Source organism: Trachemys scripta, chromosome 17 (assembly GCF_013100865.1).
Source record: "Trachemys scripta elegans isolate TJP31775 chromosome 17, CAS_Tse_1.0, whole genome shotgun sequence".
Taxonomy (NCBI): domain Eukaryota; kingdom Metazoa; phylum Chordata; order Testudines; family Emydidae; genus Trachemys; species Trachemys scripta.
In genome coordinates, this window is record NC_048314.1 from 6,408,061 (window position 1) to 6,424,889 (window position 16,829).

The window sequence follows — 16,829 nt, forward strand, 5'->3', positions numbered from 1 at the left end:
ATAAAACAGCCTAGAAAATTCTGCTGCAAGCAACCCTACCAAAACACAAGTCAGGCTGTTTGACATCTCTGCTCCTAGCAAAGGACATGCACGAATGCCATGCTTTCCCATGCTCACCCTGTGTATCCTGCTCTTATAAACAAAAAGGAAAGTCATATGTGGATTTATTCCTCTGAAGTACTGTACCCGTAACTACCAGCAGATATATAATGGGCAAACTCATATGTCCACAGTTCTTAACAAAGCTGGTAGGTCTTATTTTAGGTGGACCAGACTTGAGCTTCTCCCAGCAACTGTCAAGTCATTTGTTATGTTTTAGTTTCACCTTTGTGGAGACTTGAGAGCGCCATGAATTATCTACCAGCTTTTTCCTTTTTCATGTATTGAATATGAGTCTTCCCCACATTTTAAATGGGAGGCTGACATGAACACGCTGGTTTTCCTTTAACTTTCATAAAGTCTTAACGGCCCCAGATATCTTTCTGCAACAGTATAATCATGGATGTTGACTGAGCTTTGGGAAAAGTAGTTAATTCACTGCTGCTGCAATCACTCAACAGGGAAGGCACATGGATGTTTCCATAGGTCCTACAAGATTAGTGTCTATTCTCAGTGATGGACTGTAAGATTTGTGTAGTGTGGTATGCATGTGTGATCTATTTATTTAAAATCCCTATCTTATTTCAGGCTAGTAATAAGATCAGACATTGAGAGTGGTCATAAAAATGTGAAACTGTTCGTACTGCTTCTAGCCCAGCAGAGAAGTGATTTAAGTACTTTGAACCTCTAATAGTTTTTCAGTGACTGATATTAAGTGATAGGGGCCTCAGGCTAGTTCCCGGTGGCCAGGTGTCCTCATAAAAACAAAAAACCCAGCACCAGCTTGAGCCAAAACACTGTTGGTGCATCGTAACAGGAGCAAATCCTCTTTTCCTATAGAGGATTCATCTTGCTGGTTCCATGACTGTAAATCTGTTTATATGGTACAGAGTTAAATCATCCAACGGTCTCATTTTAACAATCTAATTTCAGCCAAGAAACAGTGTAACTTCACGTCCTCTGTTACTTGAGTTCACTCTGAAAGGCAAATTCTCCTCCCTCAGTGACGACTGACTTTTTGGTACCAAACAAAGATGATCATATCAGCCTGATATTTTCTCTGTACCTCTCTGCAAGTCCTCCTCCCTGCCGTTTGAACTGGTAAACAGGGCTGGCTCTAGGTTTTTTGCCGCCCCAAGCAAAAAAAAAATGTTGGCTGCCCCCCGGCCCAGCCCTGGGCTCCTCGCCGCACCCCCCTGCTGCCCCAGCCCTGGGCTCTCCCCCCCCCACCCGCACCCCCCTGCCGCTCCAGCCCTGGCCGCCCCCCCCACCATTGCCCCACACGCACCTCTCCTGCCGCCCCAGCCCTGGGCTCTCCCCCCCACCTGCATCCTCCTTCCGCCACAGCCCTGGGTCACTGGTAACTCGCTCCCAGGGTGGGTCATTCAGCAGGAATTTTAGATGTGCACAGAACACAGACAGGATTGGTTCCCATATGGTTACAGAACTGCAGTAAAGTGGAACAATTTTCAGCTTGTGTGATTGAAGGATATCTGGATGCATATTATAAGACTGTTCTACATAAATGAGGAAAAGTTGAGGTGCCTTTATTATTCTTTTGTTCCACTCTTTCTTTCTATGGGGAATTTGCCAATGCAATATCACGGTCTTCCTTTTAAACAAAACAAAACAAAAAAAGCAATGGCTGTTGAAAATAGCAATTCCAGTCCTAATAACCACTGGGAGGCATTTCTTGCTCAATTTGTTCTACTTTTTCTCCAGCAAGTTACAGTGGATCCGTATATTTGATTTGGGAGAAACGAAGTAACAGCTGCCCAAAATGAGCTTGAGCACTCCTGAATTTTGAGGTGTTCAAATCTGGAAGGCAGGTGCTGGGGGGGGGCGGGAAGGGAGCTGTGGCTCCGCGGGGGAGCGCGGCAGCATGTATGCAGCAGTGTGTCTCGCGCTGCGTGAAGCCAGACACACTGGTCTGAGTGGCACGGTAAGGGGGCTGGGAGGTTGGAGAAGGGGTAGGGGGTTCTGGGGGGGGGCAGTCAGGGGCAGGGAGAAGGGGGGGTTAGATGGGTCAGGGGTTTGGGGGGGCAGTCAGGGGACAGGCAGCAGTTGGATAGGCATGGGAGTCCCAGGGGTTTGTCAGGGGACAGGTAGGGGGTGGGATCCTAGGGGGGAAAGTTGGGGGGGTCTCAGGAGGGGGCAGTTGGGGACAAGGAGAAGGGAGGCTTAGATAGGGGGTGGGATCATGGGGGGCAGTTGGGGCAGGGGTCCCGGGAGAGGGTGATCAAGGGACAAGGACCAGTGGGGCTTAGATAGGGGGTGGGATCATGGGGGGCAGTTGGGGCAGGGGTCCCGGGAGGGGGTGGTCAGGGGACAGGGAGCAAGGGGGTTGGATGGGTTGCGGTTTCTGAGGGGGGCAGTCGGAGGGAGTGGATGGGGGCAGGGTGGGGCTACCCTCCCTCCCCATGAAGTGTCCTATTTTTTAAATGTTAAAATATGGTATCCCTACCCTTCCCAGCGCAGCTCTCTATTCACAGCAGGCTGCAACATGAGGTCTCAGCTAGCTCACTCCCTCCCCCTCTTTCCTGTTGGTAGTGGCCAAGGGAATGCTGGGAAATGTAGTTCTTTCCCTGCTCCAGGGCTGGCTCTCTAGGCAGGAAGGAACTACAGCTCCCAGGGGCCCCTGTTGGTTCTCAGCTCCCAGGCTGGATCCCTGCCGCCCCTGCAAATGGGCTGCCCCAAGCACATGCTTACTTTGCTGGTGCCTAGAGCCGCCCCTGCCGGTGAACAGTGGATTAGAGGAAGAACCCTTTATTGTATCTATTTTTTATTTTTCCTACAAAATTTCCTAACTTTAAATGCAGCCTCTTCAACCCTAAGCACAGACCCTGCAAGAATGTAAAGTGCAACTTTGCTCTAAAAATGGTATAATGAGACCCAACGTTTTCCATCTCTCAGTAGCTCCAGAGCAAATCTGCTCGTTGATCAAGGACAAATGTGTCAGGATGAAGCTCCAGAAGAAGCATTGTGCACAGCTTTCAAAGGGTTAATATAGCTCCCTTCCCAGGTTTTGCTCTTGGTGTGCTTCTGGAACAATTTGTATAGGGAGTGCGGAGAGCTATTAAACCAAACTGGAAACTCTGTATATGATTAAATCACTTCAAGACAAGGGGTGCGGTAGCACCACTAGTTCCAGCACCTATGGATCCAAATTCAACTGTCAGTTTCCAGTTATAGTTTTCCTTTCTTGTCTCAGGCCTGCAAAAGGCCCTATGTGTGGATACAGCTGCTGGGAATGCTCCTTTATCAAAGAATTGGGAAACCCCTGAGCATAACCTCAGATTAGCTGGTAGCTGCAGTCAGCAAGTTTACAATCAGTTCTCCTTGGAACAGTTTCCTTTGAAAAATGTCCTTCCTCCAGCCCCCTCTTTGTGATCGCTGAAAGCTTTGAGCCTGTTTGACTCTCAATGCAGTAGACACTTGGATATATAATGCGTGGGATGTAATACACTAATGTATTGCGATTATGAACTGGTGCACCATTTTTTTCCTTTCGTTTTCTAGCTTTTGACATCGAAGCAGCATGGAGTTTATATTTCTTTGCGGTGTCTTTTTTATTTATTCATTTATTTATACTTATTTTATTATATCTTGAAACCAGATGCTAAATATAAGAGATCTTAAAGCAACATTTTGATGTGAACTCACAGGAAACGTAGGATTAGGGCAGAAATTAATTCCCCCAGTTGTGATCAGGAGGTGCAATCAATATGGCCTTTTGTCAGGGGCTTTGCACTTACTTACAGACATTTCACAAGACTAAAACTCCAGTGGCAATATGTCCAGTTGCACCAAATTCTTCCTGGAATCCCCCACAACTGTGTGTGTGCTGGCATACCTTGACACAATAGGGTGAGTTAAGAAAGACATTTCAACCTCCCACCTGAATTTCCTGTCTCTTGTAAGTTCAGGTCACACCAGGAAAGGGCTTAAATATTTCTGCCCTTTTGCATGGAAATTTTAGTTCAGATTTGCCCACAGTGAACTGGGACGTAATTGCCCATTGCAAATCAAGTCAATGCTTTGCCATATTTTCCATACAAATATATCCTCTGAAGTCTGTCATAAATCAGACAACACACATGGTGCTCTTTTGAACTCTTTCCATGAGCAATAATGCAGTTAAAGTGAATGAGAGAGACTCGTGTGGTTTCGATAATAATACCTAGCTCTTAAACACTGCTTTTCATCAGTAGCTCTCAAAGCACTTCACAATCTTTAATGTATTTATCTTCACAACATCTGTGTGAGAGAACTCTGCTTTTACAGTTGTTTACAATCCAGTAGGAGTCACCCTCCTGGCTTAAAAAAAAAAAAAAGGATAACTTCAGTTCTTTAAATGTAACTGATGCAAGTTGCTTATTTTGAAATCCGTTGAGGTTATTTGGACTGACAGAAGAAGTCTTTTTATTTTTTTAATACCCAACAACTCAGCAGTTGTTAATTCTCCCAGCCCACAATCTATTCTAAAGCATTATAAGCCAGTTAAACAGACCACTGTATTCACCACTTTCTCTCTCCAAAGAGGCATCAGCCTTGAGGTAATACTTTCGACTGCCACTGCTGAAAAGTGCTATCAATGTTTTACAAAAATGAGGAAGCATTATTCTTCCCATTCTGTGGGTGGGAAAGATGAGGCACAGAAGATGGCTGCTGTCACACAGTAAGGCACTCTTCTTAGCATATGCCTCAGGTGGCACGTGACCAGGATTCACCAGTGAATTTGGTCTGCTGGTTGGATCATTAGCTTCCTTGGCCAGGCCAGGGCACTGACGGGGAGTACGACATGAATGCTGATCCATGCCGCCCTGGTTAGCCAATGGTAGGCTGAGAATAGAGCCGAAATCTCCTGATTTACATCCCCAGTGCCCTATCCACTAGACTACACTGCCTCCCCTCGGAGAACTGATCCCAAGTTCTCACTAAATTTCAGCTTGAACCCAGGACTCATCATAACTGGATGCGGGGGGAGGATGGAGGTTGGGTGATGATATCTCCTGGTGCCTCACGAGGGGAAAATATGCTGAATGCCTTTGGACGCGATCTGGTATATAAAACCCCCAGAGAAGTGATATGGGAGAGGCGGTTCGGAGCACTCACAGCGATTCCCTGCAGGGGAACCAGTCACAGGGTAGCATGGAGCCCGAAAAGCATCAACACACAGGAAATGGATGGCAAGGGGATGCAGGGGAGCCAGGGGAGGGAGTCAGAGGAGCCCAGTGGGAGGTTTCTCAGTGGGGCGTGGCGGTTCTGTTTGCACTGCCCAAGGCCGAGTCCTCCTGCGATGTTTTCTCACTCCTCATGGCCGCCTTGTGGGGCCTCTCCAGGGCTCGCTCTGTTTGCTTTGGAGGAGGGCTTGTGCCTTCCACAAAGTGACTCTTCTTCCCCTCAGTCTCTTTCCCCCATCCCCCAAAGCTGGCTGACTGGCTGCTCACAGACCAGCCCATGAAGCTAGCTGGCTTTCCTGGTGACTGAGAGGAGGAGAAACAAACTTTTTTTTACAATCTGCTGCAGGGTTGGGTCAGCAAAGCAGGGACTTGTATTTCCAGTGAAGGCCGCACAGGCCCTGATCATGCCTGGGGAACTGGGTGCTCCCACTCCTGTGTCTGGACCATTCTCCAGGCAGGACTGCAGCCACAGTTTGCCAAATGGCTAACTAATGTTCCCTCTCAGATTGGGGTGGCTCCACCCAATACCAAGCCTATGGGAGACTAAACAGGGGGCACAGATAGTTGAATACCTTAAATGAGGGAAGAGAATGAAATAAATCCCAGGAGGAAAGAAAGTGATAAGGCGGCTTTCATTCAGGCCTTGTCTAAACAGGAGCTGCTCCAGTTTAAATTAAATTGCCTTATAAAGCAGTATAAAGCCACGTGTGTGTTCTTACAATGGTTTAAAACTAGTCAGATCAGGTTAACTTGCACCTGTACAATTACCAATACAAGCTAAACTGCTATAACCCAGTGTTACAGGACGGCACAAGTTTCCTTCTCCTTGTCCCTGCGCCCTGTGCTTAGACTGGCCAGAGAAAGGGTCTCAGACGCCTCTTGCAGGTGCTTCACCCGTGTTCTTTTATTTACAGTGGCTGTGCAGTCCCCGCTCCGACCCCTCACTGGGTCTGCTGACCTTTGAGGCATCTGTCAACCAGCGGAGACAGAGCCTCAACCCTCTTATCTTCCTGTCTGGCTCCCCCGGAGCGTTTCCCTGGGTTTATAGCCTTCTCAGTCATCAACCCAGCTTGTTCCACTAGGCTCAGCACTTCACCCTGAGCCTGCCCTCATTAGGGCCTGCAGCTGGGCTCCCTGCTAAGGGTCTTGGCCCATACACCCGGGCACCCTACAGGGAAACAGGGGGAAGCCGGCCCTTTAGCAAGGCACCCAAAGGTTTTATACCTCTGCCCTGCGACACCCAGGTTTAAACAAATAGTGTTTACACAGGGGTGCAACTTCTGCCTGTAGAAAAGGCCTCAAAATATATGTTAGGGCATGGCTGGCTGTAAGCATGAGCAAAGCAAATGATTGTGTTTAGGGCCCCTGCAACCCATAGTGCTATGTGTTTCTCTCTCCACTAATAGGGTGACAGGGGATGGGAAAGCTAGTCACAACCTGATCTGCATCCATCTCCTTTCTGGAAGCTTTTGGGGTGGTCCATCAATCAACCAGTCCCGTCCCCCCTACTCTCCCCGTATGCATCTAGTAGGATCAAGAGCTAATAGAGTTGAGCCTTGTGCGCTTTGTCACTAGTGCTTGGATCTGAGATGCCCTTGAATTATCTGGCATAACGGTTAGGGTTTGGTGTGCACGATCCCTTTTCATTTCTAGGAGTCTGCAGCAGCCATTTTGTGAGAGGAGCTGGGACTGACGAGACACATGCTGCACTCTTCACTTCTCTTTCTTGTATTGTTGTTTCCCTCAGTCTAAACCAGTACTTTTCCACACTTTTTCATTTGCGGACCTGTAAAAATTTCAAATGGAGGTGCAGACCCCTTTGGAATCATAGAATCATAGAAGATGACCTCAGGAGGTCATCTAGTCCAACCCCCTGCTCAAAGCAGGACCAACCCCAACTAAATCATCCCAGCCAGGGCTTTGTCAAGCCTGCCCTTAAAAACCTCTAAGGAAGGAGATTCCACCACCTCCCTAGAGAACCCAATCCAGTGCTTCACCACCCTCCTAGTGAAATAGTGTTTCCTAATATCCAACCTAAACCTCCCCCACTGCAACTTGAGACCATTACTCCTTGTTCTGTCATCTGCCACCACTGAGAACAGCCGAGCTCCATCCTCTTTGGAACCCCCCCCTTCAGGTAGTTGAAGGTTGCTATCAAATCCCCCCTCTTTCTTCTCTTCTACAGACTAAATAATCCCAGTTCCCTCAGCCTCTCCAGTCATGTGCCCCAGCCCCCTAATCATTTTCGTTGCCCTCCGCTGGACTCTCTCCAATTTGTTCACATCCTTTCTGTAGTGGAGGGCCCAAAACGGGATGCAATACTCCAGATGTGGCCTCACCAGTGCTGAATAGAGGGGACGTAGTCTGCGGACCCCCAGAGGTCCATGGACCACAGGTTGAAAAACACTGATCTAAACTAAAAGCCACAAAGGGCCAATAATTGACATTGCTTGTTGTCTTTTTCTACAAATTTGTTTGAGCTCTGATAAAAGAGCAAACTGGAATGATAAAGCTATTTTGCAGTTAAGAGCAATTCTGTTTGGATGTTTCAAATTCTAAATTCAGCATACTATAGAACAGATGCTGTGTCGTGTTATAATCCATGATACTGCTTCCTGTGGTAAAACAGATGGTATAGCTGCAGCGACCGGTATCAGTCTGTGAAAATCAGGGCCTTAGCAGAAGGTGGACTGAAACCACCCACTCCTTTGACCTCAACCAATGAGGAGCAGTAAACTAGTGTTTGTTTTGGGAAATACCCTACTCACCAAGTCTGGAAGGAAGCAGGGCCCTGGAATTTCGGAAATGAAAGGCTCCAGCCGTTCCCATTACCAATCAACTGAGCCAACCTAGCCCCTGACATTCCTGTGCTGAGATGGGGAGGAAGAGGTGGCAATTTACAAACTCTACTCTGCAGATGTCGGAGTCATGTTTGACTTTAATTTTCTGCTCTGTACACACAATTTGCTTGCCTCCTAGCTTGGATTGTAACATCCACATTCCTGATTTCTCAGGTTGTCTAGTTCACTATTTGCCTCATTGAGCTTGTAATTATCCCCTTTTGAACTGCATTAAAATTAAAAACTTTAACCAACATGTTAGATCAGTTAATCACACGTTGGCAGCCATGTGGAACTCACTGCTGCAGGAGCTCATCGCATCCCACAGAGTGGCTGGATTTTGAGAAGAGCTGGATCATGGCCACTAATAGCATTTGTTGCTAGGCAAACTAGGGTAATTATCATGCTTTAAGGCATAAGTGGATCACTGTGAGTGGCAGGAAGGAATTTTTCTCTCCCATGTGCAGAACTGCACAGCTCGGTGTAGCACAGTTGTTATTCACCTTTCTCTGACGCATCAAATATTGGCTACTGCGGGAGGTAGAATGAAAAGGTTGGATAAGACAGTCAGCTCTTTGGGGGTAGGGACTGTCTTTTAGTTCTGTGTCTGTACAGAACATGCAATGTGGGGGGGAGGGGGTCCTGATCCATGACTGAGGTTCCTACGTGCTATGGAAATACAAATAATAAATAAGTTCCCGTGAAACCAGCTGGAGAACGGTTTCTCGGAGGCCGTGCTTAGCTTGGTGTGACAAAGTGGGTTTTTCCTCCTTATTATGTTGTACGTGAGCCTCTGTGAGTCTTACTGCGTTGCATGAAAACCGTGTGTGCCTCAGTTTCCCTGTGTATTGCACCAATGCCTAGGTGGTGGAAATAAGGGTGTGTGACTTTTGCTGAGACCTTCGGGGGCAGGTGAGGCTGGTCCAGCTGTTTGCACCTAAGTGATGGTTGATGCCCTTCATAACCTGAGACCCAGGAGGGGCATGCGACCAGGTGACACTTTGCCCAGAAGTGAGACAAAGACAAAGGAGAGGCAATGGGTGCGTTGGAGGCCTGGTCGCTGGAAGATGGGCAGTCTTCTGTTGGGGACTCGAATAGGGGGGAGTCCAGGGCGTCCGGCCTGGGGTCCCCCCAAGATGGACTTTGCTGAAAGTCACTGATTTCTCTGCTAATAAGATCTGTTCTATGCTGTGTTCCTGTCGACTAATAAACCCTTCTGTTTTACCGGCTGGCTGAGAGTCACGGCTGACTGCGGAGTTGGGGTGCAGGGCCCTCTGGCTTCCCCAAGGGTCCCATCCAGGTGGATTCACCAAGGGGAAGAATACGGTGCGAACAGAGATGCTGAATGCTCTGAGGCCAGTCCCAGGAAGGCCACAGCCGAAGAGGCTCCTTGCCCTGGAGAAAGTGCCCTGAGGGGAGTCATGATACCCAGAGTCCTGTCTGGCTTCATACAGAGCAGTTCCAGAGCATCAGACCTGTGACTCCATCACCCTTGGCATGCCACACATCAGGGAATCTCAATAAACCGTCCCAATTCATAAATCAGGCAGCAGTGAATATAAACATCCGAGGCAGAGCTAGATGTTAGACAAACAAAAGCTCAGGGACGGATAGCAGTGGGTTTTTAAAGTCAAGGTCTTAGTATAAACAACAACTTTGTTGTTTACGGCTTCAGGGGAACAAGAGAAAAATATGAACTAGAAGGGAAAGGAATGGGTGAGGATTTCAGGAGAGAGAACGAAGTAGGAAGAATGAGTGACGTCATTCATGAATGATGGGGCTGGATGGTGTGCGTAGCAGGCACTCTGTGGTGTCAGTGGTGTGGCGCTGGAAGGGCGTGTACCTGCATGGGTGCAACGGGACAGGTTCTACTCCCAGCTCTGGCCCCTTTTGCCTCTCGTGGGCTGAGCGAGGTGGAATTAGGGTGACCAGATGTTCCGATTTTATAGGGACAGTCCTGGTTTTTGGGTCTTTTTCTTATATAGGCTCCTATTACCCCCCACCCTTGTCCCGATTTTTCACACTTGCTGTCTGGTCACCCTAGGTGGAATGGCTCTGTGGGAAATTCCGCCCCCGGGACAGGATTAGTGCAGGGCCAATGAAGGCAGCCGATGCTGCTCTCCATTCTGTGCTGCAGCTCAGCCCACAGGCAGCCAGGCAAAGCTCTTGGAAATTAGAGTAGCTGCTCTCTGCGATTGGCGTCCTGCTGGCCCTGAGCAACCCCGATATAGGGAGGTACAGAGCTGGTTTCAAGCCGTCTTTGCACCCTCTCTACCTAAGCTCCAACACTAGAGGCCCAGCACAGAAACTAGCCCAATCTCTCCCAGAGCTGCCCAGCATGCAGACTGCCCGTCTGTCCCTGAGGACGTTGCACATTCCTTCTGCCAATTCATCTCGCCAACTCCTCCCCTTGGGAAGGGTTTGCTCCCCAGCTGCAGGAAGAGAGGGCAGTCCCTCTGCTCACATTTGGCCCTGCAAGGAGGGCAGAAAGGAGGATGAGGAGAGCTCCTTGTGCAGTCACCTGCATGTGGCCAGGGCACAACCTCACCCCTGCTGGAGAGGGTCCATGCATGCCGGCTCTGCAGGCCTCACGTGGGCTCTGCTGTGTGCCTCCGGGCCAGGCATGTCAATCCTGTGCTGGAGCAGTACCGTCATTTCTATGTTGTCCACCTCTCCTTGAGCCCTGACTTTGCCATAGTGACACAACCCACCCCCTGCCCCTCCCACTCCACTGAAAAACAGTTTGCCAGCAAAATGACCACCCAGTTAGTGAACACGGCTATGCAGACCCAGAGCATGATAGGTAGCTACAGTGTAATCATCTATGTCTGAATTCGGCCAGGACACCCAGGTTTATAGATGGAGCCAAAGAGAGGCAGTGTTGCCTAGTGAAGAGAGCACTGGATTGGCACTCAGGAGACCTGGTTCTACCCAGGCCTGCTGGGTGCAGAAGTGCCCTAAAAAACATTGGCCTGTTGATCCCAGGGTTGTGAGTTCAATCCTTGTGGGAGCCATTTAGGGATCTGGGGCAACAATCTGTCAGGGACAGTACTTGGTCCTGCTGTGAAGGCAGGGGACTGGACTCGATGACCTTTCAAGATCCCTTCCAGTTCTATGAGATAGGTATATCTCCATATTAAAAAAAATGTGAGGGGCCACAGGGGCCCAAACCATGGCCCCGCCCCTATACCACACCCCCATGCCCCGCCCCTGCACTGCTCCTTCTCCCCAAACCTCTGCCCTCTCGCCGCCCATTCCTCCTGAGGCCCTGCCCTTGTACCACCACTCCTCCCATCGCTTGCTCCCTTACGACTGGTAAAAGTGTGGGGCCCTGGCTCCCCTTTTTCCGGCAGCCCTGTCTGGTTGACATTGGACAAGTTATTTCAACTCCCTGTGACTCTGTTTCCACATCTGTGAAATGGTGATGATGATATGGACCTCCTTTGTAAGGCACTTTGAGATCTATGGATAAAGTGCTACATAAGAGCGAGGCATTATTAATCCCATGTCATTCTATTGATACTGATGAAGTTACACCATTCATTCCAGAAGGGGTGTGTGTGTGTGTGTGTGTGTGTGTGTGTGTGTGTGTGTGTGTGTGTGTGTGTGTGTGTGTGTGAGAGAGAGAGAGAGAGAGAGAGAGAGAGATGGGTCATAACTGTTGACAGGGCCGGTGTAACCACTAGGTGAACAACTAGGCGGCCGCCTAGGGCGTCAAGATTTGGGGGCACCAAAAAGTGGTGTCCGATGTCACAGGAGTCAGCTGAATGGGGAAGGGCGGGGAGCGAGGCCTCCAGAACAAATCCACCCCCGCAGTGAGGGGCACCGTGCCGGACGGTCAGTGGGAGCTAGGCCCCAAGCAGCCAAAACAAAACAAAACAAAAACAACAACAAAAAGCCACGATCGCGATCTGCGGCGCCAATTCGACGGGAGGTCCTTCGCTCCCAGGAGGAGTGAGGGACTGTCCGCCGATTTGCCGCCGAATACCTGGATGTGCCGCCCCTCTCTGGAGCAGCCGCCCCAAGCACCTGCTTGAGAAGCTGGTGCCTGGAGCCAGCCCTGGTGGGAGCCTGCGGCGGAGCAAGGGGGAGACAGCTGGCCGGGCGCGGCGACCAGCGCGGCGGAGGGATGGAGCTGTTGTGGGAGGCAGGACGCGGTCCTGAGCTCAGGTGAGCTTCGCCCTCCAATGCGCCGCGCCTGGGGCCGGGCGCAGCTGCCTCCTGGGGTGAGGGAAAGTGAAACTAAACCCCACAGCACGACAGAGGGGAAAGGGCTGGCGCAGGTGCCACTTCCAAACACCGACCCCCCACCGTGGCACTGTGCCAACGCAGGGAGCCAGCCCTGATCCCCAGGGAGATCCTCACCTGCTCCCTGGGAGAGCCCGGCTCTGCCCTCCTTGTCCCTGGGTCCCCCCCCGGAGGGCGAAGTACTCAGAGCCTGGGAACGTTTAGAGACCCTGCGAGCTGGGGGCATTCTCAGCCTCCTCCTTGCTCATAGGTTCCCCTGGGCCAGAAGGGACCATTGTGATCATCTTCTCTGACCCCTTTGTATTAATTCTAATGAACAATGCCACATTATGCAGCATTCATTTTTGAAAGTTTATGATAAGCGATGCTCTGGGGGGGGGGGGGGGGAAGGAGGGGCGCAAGGTGGAAGTTTTGCCTAGGGCGCAAAATATCCTTGCACCGGCCCTGCCTGTTGAACTGTGAGGCTGAGATCTGGCTTTGGTTCCAAGCGGCAGGGGGGTGGTGGTAGGATTTTTGGTTTGGTCTATTTTTTGTGGGATGATGCTGACCCCTTTGCACCTCGGAGGGGTGATTTTTCTCTTAATCTGAGCCACGGGCTGGATTCAGAGCAGTGAGCTGCAGAGGGTTGTGCATCTGGATACAATGGCAGGTTATCCTATTCAATGGAGAGGGCAGTCCCTGTGTCTGATTTGGAAAGGACAGGCAAACAAACAAAGGTCTTTCATGCAGCACAAAGTGGGAAATTGATTTGTAACTGATGTCCAGGTAAGGTGCCCTTGCAGTTCTCCAGCATAATTCAAAACCCTTCTGCTTCAGGTGGGTACAGTATTTATTTCTTCTCTTCTTCACCACTGTCTAACATTGCTCTGTGTGGCCACGTTCCATTCCAGAGGTGGCTGCAGATCTCTGTTTACAGTTTATGGAACATTTTGACATAGCTAGATCTTATCTTTTTTGCCACAGAGCCCTTTCTGACTCTATCCCACAAAAGAAGGAATACAACCCTAGCCACAGAGAGCACATGATGGAAACTGTCCACCCTCATTCCTCCTGAAAACAGGATGCTGCAGAGAGGGTGAGACTGAGGGCACCTGCCCACATCCCCTCTTTCAGGATAGGAACTTGTGTCTGGAGCTTCCCCGTAGCAGGATTGGAAAGTCCCAGCCACCCACCCCCTTAGGATCTGTTGTTTGTTTCTTTACATTTAGTTTCTAGTTGCTCCATTGCTACTACCCCTGCCTGAGTGTAACTGAATCACAGCATTGGGGGAGGGGGGGTGGGCGTAACTCCAAGGGCAGCATTGCAAACAGGACTGGGCAAGGTGCAAATTGCATTGCTTCAGGTTGCAACACCTAGTGTCTTGTAACATTTGGTGTGTAGTGTCAATAACTGCAATTTATAAGAATTTGCTAAATTAAACAAGGGCTTATCTTTATGCAGTGCAGGTATTCCCACTGAGAACAATGTCATGTGTGTCGAGGTAGCCAAATACATATAACTAGGCTTGGAAGGATTAGATTTTTATCGGGAAATGTTGGCAAATGTCAATTGCACCATATACCCACAAACCTATGAAAAAACATTTCCATCAATAATTGGAATTTACAGATAGGCAAAGTGAGAAAAGCGCTGCTTGAGAACTTATTAGAGTTTGATTTAAGGATATTTACTTTGTAGAGTTTGACATAGAATCGTAGGCCTGGAAGTATTATCTAGACCATCCCTGACAGGTGTTTGTCTAACCTGCTCTTAAAAATCTCCAATGTTGGAGGTTCCACAACCTCTCTCAGCAATTTATTCCAGTGCTTGGCTACCCTGAGTTTTTCCTAATGTCCAACCTAAACCACCCTTGCTGCAATTTAAGCCCATTGCTTCTTGGCCTAGCCTCAGTGATTAAGGAAAACAATTTTTCTCCCTCCTCCTTGTAACAACTTTTTATGTACTTGAAAACTGTTATGTCCCCTCTCAGTCTTCTCTTCTCCAGACTACACAAACCCAATTTTTTCAATCTTCCCTCATAGGTCATGTTTTCTAGACCTTATAATTTTTGTTGCTCTTCCGTGGACTTTCTCCAATTTATCCACATCTTTCCTGAAATGCGGCACCCAGAACTGAACACAATACTCCAGTTGAGGCCTAATCAGCGCAGAGTAGAGCGGAAGAATCATTTCTCGTGTCTTGCTTGCAACACTCCTGCTAATACATCCCAGAATCTTTGCTTTTTTTGCAACTGTTGACTCATATTTAGTTTGTGGTCCACTATGACCCCCAGATCCCTTTCCGCAGTAATCCTTCCTAGGCAGTCATTTCCCATTTTCTGTGTGCAACTGATTGTTCCTTCCTAAGTGGAGTCCTTTGCATTTGTCCTATTTGAATTTCATCCTATTTACTTCAGACCATTTCTCCAGTTTGTCCAGATCATTTTGAATTTTAATCCTATCCTCCAAAGCACTTGCAACCCCTCCCAGCCTGGTATCATCTGCAAACTGTAAGTGTACTCTCTATGGCTTTTGTTGGCAAAATTTTCTCAGTCAGGAGTGTGAAAAAACACCCCCCTGACTGACATAAGTTTCACCAACAAAAGCGTCGGTGTGGGCAGCATTATATTGGCAGGAAAGCGTCTCCCACCGACATAGCTACCGCCGCTCACTGGAGGTGGTTTAATTATGCCGTCAGGAGAGCTCTCTCCTGCTAGCATAGAGTGGCTAAACAGGAGACCTTACAGTGGCGCAGACATGGCCTTAGTGAATATTTGGGGTGTAAGTTCTCCAGTGATGTGGTGGCATGTGAAGAAGCAGGATGCTGCTGGAGAGAGTGGAAAGGGTTGAGAGAGGCAGTTCTCATTGGTGGAGCCAAAGGAATGGAAAAAGTGGTGATGAAAACCTTGGAAATTGCATTGTCAGCATATGACTTAAAGACTAAGGATAAACTTCTGTTATAGGTGAGAAAAAATAAACAAATGTAGAAAGAAAAATGATAGATTGCAAAATCACACTAAAACCAGAGGAAGCGTTAGAACAGAAAACACTGTGAGATGTGATTGCACAGCTCCTAGAATCAATTAATTGTAATTAACACCATATATTAAATAGCACAATGACATCCATCCGCACAAGGTAACTGATGGTGTGTTAAGCAGGGCCGGCTCCAGGCACCAGCTTAACAAGCAGGTGCTTGGGGCGGCCAAGGGAGAGGGGCGGCATCTGCGGCAATTCGGGGGCGGCAGGTCCCTCACTCCCTCTAGGAGCGAAGGACCCGCCGCTGAACTGCCGCCGCCGATCGTGGCTTTTTTTTTTCCAATTGCCGCCGCTGATTGCGATCGCGGCTTTTCTTTTTTGCTTGGGGCGGCAGAAATGCTGGAGCCGGCCCTGGCGTTAAGAACAAAAAGAGTAAAAAAATACCGTTTTTCAAAGAAATAAATGTTCTGAGTGAAACTGTATTTAGAGGAGAATCCAGGAAATGGAATACCATTCAGTCTACGAGGACAACAGTTAAGACACCCTTGTGAACTGCTAAGAGACTATATGCAGACAGGTCGCACAGATGTAAACGGACAAGGATTTCTTATAGGGCTTAATCTTGCTCCCATGTCAGTCAGGGGCAAAACCAGTATTGACTTGAATGGGCCAGCCCTTTAAACACCAAGAACGTATGAGCATGAGGAAAGTTTTTAGGGTGTCACATCGCCCTGAAGGCAGCTCAGTTCATCCTTTCAGACAAACAATACATTTCACACAGGCTACAGTGGTTCTCAACCAGGGGTACGTGTAGCCCTGGGGGTACGTGTAGCCCTGGGGGTACGTGTAGCCCTGGGGGTACGTGTAGCCCTGGGGGTACGTGTAGCCCTGGGGGTACGTGTAGCCCTGGGGGTACGTAGAGGTCTTCCAGGGGTACATCAACTCATCTAGAGATTTGCCTAGTTTTACAACAGGCAACATAAAAAGCACTAGCCAAGTCAGTGCTAACTAAAATTTCATACAGACACTGACTCGTTTATACGGCGCTATAGGCTATGCACTGAAAGGTAAGTACAATATTTATATTCCAATCGATTTATTTTCGAATTCTCCGGTAAACATGAGGAAGGAAGCACTTGTTCAGTAACACTGAGCTGTGACACTTGTGTATTTTCATGCCCGATTTTGTAAGCACGGAGTTTTTAAGAGAGGTGAAACTCGGGGACGGGAGGGGGATCACAAGACAAATCAGACTCCCGGCCGGGGGACAGTTGTCTGGTAAGGTTGAGCCCCACTGGGCTACACCCTGCCTTTAACAGCCCAGCCGGGGAGGGAGCGCGGAGCTGGACCAGGCAGCCAGCGAAAGACACGTCTCTCTCTTGGGAGCTTTCACCCCCTCTGCCCCTCCTTCCCCCCGGATCCCCCACTCCCCCGGCAGTCCGTCTTCCCCGCCTACCCCCATCGCCTGCAGCCGGCCCCAGCGTTGCTGATCCCCGCCCCGC